The following is a 10,000-nucleotide window of genomic DNA, read 5'->3' as shown; positions in this document are numbered from 1 at the left end:
GATATTCAAATGACCTGTCTTCCCCTTGATTGATGGCCGAGAGACCGACTGCCCTGGGGGAGTGATTCAGTTCTGCAAACTTTCGTTTGTTTTTACTCCCTCAGGGAAAATCATTTTGTCTTTTCGATGCTGACGTGTGAACTAGCATAGAAGCTGGGTTTTGCTCTTGAGTATGTAAGAGTTGTGTTGATGTGGCAGGACTGTCCGTTTAGAAGGAATAGGAAACGATGAACAAATTGAAATGTAACTATATATTCTTATAAAAGCTGTTTACACACAAACACACACATACACACACACACACATATATATATATATATATATATATATATATATATATATATATATATATATATAATAATATATATATATATATATATATATATATATATATATATATATATATATATATATATATATATATATATATATATAGGGCAGAATGGCTGAAAGGGCCTCAGTCCTCGGATTCGTCGCCTAATTTCCATAAATCAGATCAGGCGAGATCCATCTCTCACTGTTGCAAAGTTCAGAGGAATCTTGAATTACTGAATTCTCCTGACTATTCCCTCTCCTACGTTTCAGATGAAAGGAGGGACATAGATGGAATTATCTCTCCTAGAATAAAAAGAACTACATTGGCATTTAACGGTACCCGGACATCAAAAACCATAAAGGTATTTCAAAGAGAAGTGGGTCACCGGAGATGCACCCTAACTCACACGGTTGCAACTTTCGTTTGGTGTCAGATTTCATGTGGAGGGAGTTTGCCATTTGCGTGTGGAGAGATGTCTCGCTGCTTTCTCTCTGCAATGAGAGACGGGAATGAGAACACTGGGAGATGATGTGTCTAAGTTATTTTCCATGCATTTGTTTATCAGTCATCAAATTTAATTTAGATACCATTTATTTATTTTATTTTATTTATTTATCTTTTCTTCATTCGCTGTACATTGACAATTTATGGTCTAATTGAAAAGTCTATAAGCATCCCATTTCAAATCAGCTATAATCAAATCATGAATTATTCTTGAATTCTTAAATTTTCCAAGAATAAATAATTACCTTTTATCGATCTTGTTTCACTCCATTTTCTACACATTTGTAAACAAAGATTTGGTGTCATTCTCTCTCGGAATTTTATTAACAAGAAATATTAATTTGCTTCAACAGATTTATTACAACAACAGAGAGACACTACTTGCAATGGGAAATAATTATCAAAGATTTGAGCCGTAGTTCTGGAAATAATCAAGGATTACTATAAGAAATAACAAGAATCGTTTACATTGCGAAAAGTAAAAAGTCCAACGAAATTTCTTCGGCGCAATCACGTTTTCTGTACAGCATATAATGAAGGCCAAGGAAAACGGATCTATCTTTAGGTGGTCTCGGTGTAATGTTGTATGAGCCGCGGCCCATGAAACTTTAACCACGGCCAGGTGGTGGCCTGTCCTGTGTCATAGACAGACGCACGATCATGGCTAACTTTAACCTTAAATAAAATAAAAACTACTGAGGAGGCTAGAGGGCTGCAATTTGGTATGTTAGATGATTGGAGGGTGGATGATTAATATACCAATTTGCAGCCCTCTAGCCTCAGGAGTTTTTAAGATCTGAGAGCGGACAGAAAAAGTGCGGACAAAAAGTGCGCACGGACAGACAAACCTGGCACGATAGTTTCTTTTACAGAAAAATAAAAGTAAAAACATCGACGAATTACTTGAGACATTTTACCGGAAGCTAAAATTGACTCTGCTTGAAACTGACTTTATTAAACAATAATAATTTCTGGTTCCGAGATATTGGACAATGCCCACGAAAGTGCCTGTATTTATTTGCCTGTTATTAGATAATTATCATCTGATACTTAGTCTCTCTTCATTTCTCAGCATCAAAAGAATTAGGCTTCGATCCTGGACAAGTCAGGAAAGATTTGGGCAACATAAATCAAATACATTGCGCCTTTCTTGATATGAACATTTCGAAGATCTGGTGATGGATAGTCTTACATACTGGGTTGCAGTTTAGTTAGGAGAGAGAGAGAGAGAGAGAGAGAGAGAGAGAGAGAGAGAGAGAGAGAGAGAGAGAGAGAGAGAGAGAGAGAGAGAGAATCTATATATATGTATATATAAGTATATATATAAATATTGTATATATGTATATAAGTATATAATCTTCTATATACGGTATATATATAAAAATGGATGTATGTATCTACGTTCGACAAACACTCTGAAACGCACTGAGCAATTTCAGCCAAACCTGGTATACATGTGACTTACCATCTGAGAGAGAACACAGTGGGGTAAGACATCACTGGCACCAAAAGGGAAGGGGGGAGGGGTGAAATGTAAAAATTACAGAGAATGACAGATATTAGTGTCAAATCCATAGTTTTTGAGGTCGCTGAGATGAATAGTGAAGTTGCCGATGCCCTTTAAGTCCAAGTTCAGCCCCGATAGGGAGTGGGGTGGGAAGGGGGTGACATAAAAATAACCGAAATGACAGATATTAGTGTCTAATCCATAGTTTTTGAGGTCGTTGAGGTGAATAGAGACACTTCCGATACCCTTTAAGTCCAAGTTCAGCACCAATAGGGAGGGGGATGAGAAGGGTGGGAAGGGGGTGACATAAAAATAACTGAAATGACAGATATTAGTGTCTAACCCTTAGTTTTTGAGGTCACTGAGATGAATAGTAAAGCTGCTGATGCCCTTTAAGTCCAAGTTCAGCCACGATAGGAATCAGGGGCTAAGAGGGGTGAAACATAAAATGTCAAAAATGCTGGCCAATGTAACTGAAGCAACTATCTTAACAGGAATGAGAGAGAGAGAGAGAGAGAGAGAGAGAGAGAGAGAGAGAGAGAGAGAGAGAGAGAGAGAGAGAGAGAGAGAGAGAGTTTATCGGTTTCCATTCAGAGATTTCCCAGGCATATGTATAGGGTTGGTCAGCTAGTATATATATACAGTATATATATACAGTATATATATATATATATATATATATATATATATATATATATATATATATATATATATATATATATATATCTATATATATATCATTTATAGAGAAAGTCACCATAACTCAGGAATATATTTGATAAAAGCTAAATTAAACCATTACATAAAAATTTGGTCACCATTCTCTTTTGCACTGCATATTCTAGACTAACCATAAGTAATCATTATGATTCACATACAGTTACTAATGTTAATGTGTTATTACTCTGTTCGAACCTCAGTACTAAAGCAAGAAAGTGGTTTCCTGACAACTAAAGGCAAATATTTGCATGACTCTTCATACCCTTAAAAGCTAATAATGCCTTGGGCACAAATACCCAGTGCAGAAATTATTAAACGATATAATTTGAATAATCCAGTTCCCTGGAAACTAATTGTTGATAATGAATTATCCCTAATTATTCAGTTTGCATTAACGTAATAGATCAGGCTTCATAATTACAAAAGAATACAATATAGAGTTTAGGCCAAAGGCCAAGCGCTGGGACCTATGATGAGTTCATTTGGCGCTGAAACGGAAATTGAGAGTAAGAAGGTTTGAAAGGTTTAAAAAAGTGTTAGGAGAGGGTTGAGGAAGGTAAGATGGAAGAGAGAGAATATGTACGGAGGTATAGTTAAAGGAATTCGTAATTATGATACAATGCAAAATAATGCTTCAAACTACAACAGTCAATGAGATATGAATTTTACCAATGAATACCTCTCATAGAGTGATATGCTGTCACCTACAATAATGTTTTCTTGCACATTTATTACAAAAGTAATGATGTGGATTATTTACAATTTCCGAGTGGCTGATTACAAACTCTATTTCCTATACCAGCCTCTATATTTCAACCAGAGATTCCACTAACTCTAATGAATAACATAACAGAAAACATTCTCTCATTACAACTCAACGTCCCAGGTAAAAAACGGTCATTAAATATAGTTTGCATTTCATTAATGTGATGACGAACGAGATTCCTCTGATAAGAGCAATTAACATTTGAGGAACTCTAATGACAAAGCAGCTATCATTCAATATTGAATGATACCTGCTTTGTCATTAGAGTAATTCAAATAATCGTAGGAGAAATATATACAACTGCCACGTGATCTAAAGGTAATATCATTCGCGCTTTCCGAGAAAGATCTTTTGCAGAAGGATTTTCATCCAATTAAAATTTTTTTTGAAGACTCGTGAGGACCTTTGAATGAAGATCAAATTATGATCTCAAGCCTTTTATTCCTTCTTACTCTGTGGGCTCTCAGGCCTCACTGGAATGCATCCCTAAATGGGGTCTACAGTAGTGCTCTTTCAGAAGTAATGTGTGTGTAGATATAAGTGAGTATTGTTGCATGTCTGGCGGTTGGATGTGCTACTAATGGGCCTTCTATACATTTGTGTGAAATGACTAATGTGGTGGAAGTTTTCAAAACAGGGATTTCTCTTTGATTCAGGAAAAAAAAAAAAAAAAAAATATATATATATATATATATATATATATATATATATATATATATATATATATATATATATATATATATATATATATATATATATATATATATATATATATATATATAATAAATTAAAGTCTGACACGCATTATCCGCATTCCTCACAAAATCCAGCAAAACCGAACGTGTCGCAGGAAGGCGTAAACATAAAATACCGAAATATTTCCAGTGAGCTTTTATCACGAAGCGAGTTATTAAACAATTAAAGTCTGAACCAACGATATTTAGGTGCTCTATATTCCAAACAGCCTCCTCCATCAGAGGCGATTCTCTGGAACAATTAGCGCTGCGAATTGATTCCTGAACGTCATGACGGGTGAATGTTATCACGGTCAGAAGATTCCGGTTGGAATAAATGACCCAGGAATTTATTCCATTGATTCCTGACTGACTGATCTATTTACGTCATTTTTTCTACAAAGCCAAGCACTGTTTGGGCAATTCCAGCCATTCAATGCTTAAGACAGTGAAAAGAGGGAGTTGGAGTGGTTGGACAGCAATATGGAACAAAAAATAGGATAGATTATAAAATTTAAATGAAAAGACCAAGCGCTGGGACCTATGAGGTCATTCAGCGCTGAAATTAAGATTGAGAGAAAAAAGTTTATTGAAAGGTGTAACAGGAGGGAAACCTTTTTGTAGTTTGCTCGATAAATCAATTGCTAGGAGAGGGTTGAGAGTAAGATGGAAGAAAGAGAATATGAACGGAGGTACAGCAAAAGGAATGAAAGTCGGTGGAGATAGGGGAAGAAAGGACGCTGCAAACTACCTTCAAGTAATGCCTACAGTGCACCACGTGATGTGCACTGACGGCACTACCCCCTGAGGGGCAGCGATTCCTGGTATAAGTGGGTATGATTTATGAATTATGAATAACGCATACTTATTAGAAATAAAAATTAAAAATAGAAATTGAAATTAAAAACAAAATTCAAAATTAAACATATAAATAAAAATTTAAAAAAATTAAAATTAAAAATAATAAAAATTATAAATAAACTTAAAAATACAAATTAAATTTGAAATTAAAAATGAAAATCAAAACGCACTGTCGGTCCTCATTTCATCTTCACAAAAGACTAAATTTCCGCACAGAATCTTTTATAAAATCCTAAGTTGACAGCAGAATAAAATACAAAAATTGAAAAACAAATTCCACGACAATTGCCAGTGGCTGCATGCTTGCAAGCACTGAAATCCAATGAATAAATACATTTCATTTTAACAGTCAACATGAGCACAGGAAGCAATTGCAAGGCAGCGTTTATGCCCCGCCCACAAACACTTGAAAGAGCCACATGGGCGTGTCTCCTTTAGCACATGTCTCATCCTACCCACTCTGGAGGAAGCCTCAAGAGTCCTTCTGGAATAAGAGACGAAGGATTCCCTTCAGTCTCCCCTGAAGGACTCTGTGTTGGTGGGAAGCGAGAATAGGGAAGGATGGCCTCCTTTATTCTCATGGGAACTATAAAGTACAAGTGCTCGAAGACATGTCCATTGTTTTCCTGAGAGAGAGAGAGAGAGAGAGAGAGAGAGAGAGAGAGAGAGAGAGAGAGAGAGAGAGAGAGAGAGAGAGAGAGAGAGAGAGAATTTTAAAAGGGTTGGTCGAAGCATTACAGATATCAGAAACAAGTTCACGCTCCCAGGGGCAGAGAAGGTTGGGCATTAAAAAAAAAGAAGTAAATAAAAAAAGGTAAACAAGCCGAGTGGAACTGACTTCATTTTCTCGTGACTTTTTAACACTAATTGCCTTGTGTGAATTACTTCCAGAAATAGACTCCTTTGGCAGCCACTGGCAATTGTCGTGGAATTTACTTTTCAATTTGTTTTATCTTCTATTCTAAGACAAACTTGGGTCTTTATAAAATATTCTGTGCGGAAATTCAATCTTTTGTGAATATGATTAATCTTTATTTTCTTTTTAATTATGATATTGAAGAAGTCTGCACTTCAACGACGCAATGAAAAATGATTTTCACAACCTCATGAGTTGTTTTGACGTGTTAATAATAAACCGCGTTTAAGTACTAAGAAAAAGAATCATTATTCAAATATCAAGATTTTGTTATGCACGGTAATTGACTGCACTTTCCTCTACTCTTCCAAAGTGCATGAAACAAGGCATCTCTACTCTGCAAGTTTTCCTTCAGGCAGGCCAGTGGTGAGAGAGGCTTGCCCCTGGTAAGACTGACTACACGCCCCAAAGCCCTGACCAAGATATCTATGTTCTGGGTACTTTATTGCCCAGAGAGGGAATGCCCGTTGATTATTAGGCCAGCCTGGCGGGGGGAGGGCGGTGATGGACGGTACACACACAAAGTATAAATGAAGATAAGGATATATACGCCATTTTCTGCAGCGTAAAGGTTATCAAACTGAAATTAAATGTTTAGGTGTGTTCATAAAAAATCTGTTATTGCAGTTAATATCATTATATCTTAAAAGATAATTAAAGAACTCGGAAACCTATGTAGGAGGGGAGAAAACATTACGAAAGTTTTATTAAAAGGCAGAAAAATTGCACATTTAGATAAGTGAGCAAATATGCTGTTATTTTAGTTGATATGATTATATCTTGAGTAAGAGGTAATTAAAGAACTTGGAACCCTATGTAGGAGGGGAGAAAGTGTTATGGAAGTTTAATTGAAACAGAAAATTATAAATTACGAGTTGAAAGGGAGCCAGTTGAGAAAGTTTCCTACATAAATGTAATCAATAAGGATATAGAGAAAATAACTGCTCCATCCCATTCCCTGTTGCTTCTCTCTATCATGTTTCCGACCGAATCACAAAATGATTTGGGAGGAAGGTTATGAAAAACAAACATCTCCCGTTGGGACAGAAAGTGCCAGTTTATTTTATTACTTAATTTGTTCTCGATTTCCAAAGAGGCACTGAAATGGAGTTCTGTTGTGATTTTTGAGGCATAAACTCTTGGTTTTTCTATTTTCTTTTATATATATATATATATATATATATATATATATAATATATATATATATATATATATATATATATATATATATATATATATATATATATATATATATATATATATATATATATATATATATATATATATATATTATTAGCAGTTCGACCTCCCTGTCCTTGCTTTAATTGAAATATAAAAGCTCTCTCTTTGTTAAAGTAAGAGGGCATACCATGTAGGCAGAAGGAAATGAGCAGGAGTTGTTTTGCCCCGATCCCAACCGTCAAAAGGGGTAGAAATTTTAGTTTGGAGGGATATCAGACAGAGTAGGTTTTGCTAGGACCACCCTTAGCTAGATTGTACCTTAAGCTCACTTTTCTATGACCTTTTTACTGGCGAGTTTTTCGTCATTTTGCAGACGCTACCTGTACCCACACCAAGTTGGCTTGTCGGATGAGCCGAGACCAGTGGCGGCTCAAGCTCCCCCAAGTTTCAAAGAACAGACGCATAGTAACACCCGATGGAACCAGATGTGTTTCGGGGAGCCCACCTAACCTTTGTCTCAGTCTCGAATTTGGGGAAAGAATTGTCATCCCAACGGACCAAGGACTTTTGATGTAATTGATCACTACATTATCTATTCCAGCGGTAAGTCTGAAGGTGACAATTACTCCCAATTCTCTTTTCCTTCAACTTAAACTATCACTTTCGTGTTTCAAGTTCCCTCTCTTAAACAATCACTGACTAAGCAAATCCTAGCAAAACCATATCCCATTTATGAAGTCAAATATATGAAGTACATTATTGTTGCCTAGTTGAATTGCAAAAATTGTCCTCCATGGTCTTAAAGTAATATTCTTGATCTAAGATTCATCCCTTGCAGCCAATTGAGAGTTTTTATGATCCTGGAATGTTATCTGGGTATGCCTCTTCCAGAACTGTGCACGCCTTGGACCTGGCCACCCTCTTGTTTGGAGAATAATTAGCATCCTTGATACCAAGATCCTTAATTCACGCACTTGCAATAGCCTTGCATACGTGTCACAAGAGGCCCCGAGCCATTGCGTTATTCACCCTTTATGCTGAAACATCTTGCGTCCGAAGTGGGACAAAGTCGGAGCTGTTGTTAGCTCCTGTAAGAAATCAGTTATTATTTTACTTTGTTGAAACTAATTGTTTGAGTAATGTTGTTGATTTAGATCATGTATTCAGAATAAATTGCTATATTCGGTAATCTATTCTCAACTGGTGATCGATCTAATTATGTTAATTATCTGTCTTTTTTTAGGTAACTTTCAGCCTTAATTAACAGGATTACATGGATCTTAGATTAAGCAAGGCAATATTAATAATTAAAATTAATAATAATTAAACTCATCAGCCGAATGACCCACGTAGCAATATAATATATATATATATATATATATATATATATATATATATATATATATATATATATATATATATATATATATATATATATATATATCGAATATATATATATATATATATATACATACATACATACATACATATATGTATGCATATTTATACTACACACACTATATATATATATATATATATACATATATATATATATATATATATATATATATATATATATATATATATATAATGTGTGTGTATGTGTCATCTCACAATAGAGTAACATATGAGTGAGGATACACAGTTCTTCTAACTGTCGAATCAGTGAAAGCAAAATATAATTTCCTCTTCACACATCCATTTTAAAAAGCCATGTATATATATATATATATATATATATATATATATATATATATATAATATATATATATATATATATATATATATATATATATATATATATATATATATATATATATATATATATTATAACACAAACTTGATTCAGACTCACACAAACATACCGATTTTATGTCTTCATTTCTTAAAACAGTTCTAAAGACCTGCCCAGGTATGGCTCATCTGTAAAGGGGTGATTCACAGATACAGATGCACTTTCAAAAAGGCCGGTCAACCTCATAATATGACGTTAAGAACATTTACATCAGGGTTGAACCTTTTATTTGCAAATGGTTTCTAGTAAACTGAAAGATTACCACATATGCTTGTTTCTCACTCACGCCACAGTCTATCCCATAACTGCATAGGGGACTAACTGATTAGGTGGGTAAAATGTCATTTTTTCTCAATTACCTATATGCTTTGAAATGCATATTAATTTACTTGGTGATAAAATTTAAAGCAGCACACTATTTGTCATTCCACTATTTCGACTTTCACTTCCGGTTCTTGCCTGTTATAGGCCCTCAGTTACGAGCAAACTTTACTCTCTAGGTATTATCTAATTGTACTGCAAAGTATTTTGACAGTGTAGTTAATTTTTTACATAAGCCTTTTCAGAGAAAATATTATGAATTTTACAGCTTTACTTATCAACTTAACTAACATCACTGCACAAATATAAAAACAGTAAAGAATTCATTCGTCAGGTTCAATTTTCTTTTTAGAAATCTAACACTGATATTATTATCCT

Source organism: Macrobrachium rosenbergii, chromosome 15, assembly GCF_040412425.1.
Source record: "Macrobrachium rosenbergii isolate ZJJX-2024 chromosome 15, ASM4041242v1, whole genome shotgun sequence".
NCBI lineage: Eukaryota > Metazoa > Arthropoda > Malacostraca > Decapoda > Palaemonidae > Macrobrachium > Macrobrachium rosenbergii.
Note: the sequence above shows the minus strand (reverse complement) of the source record.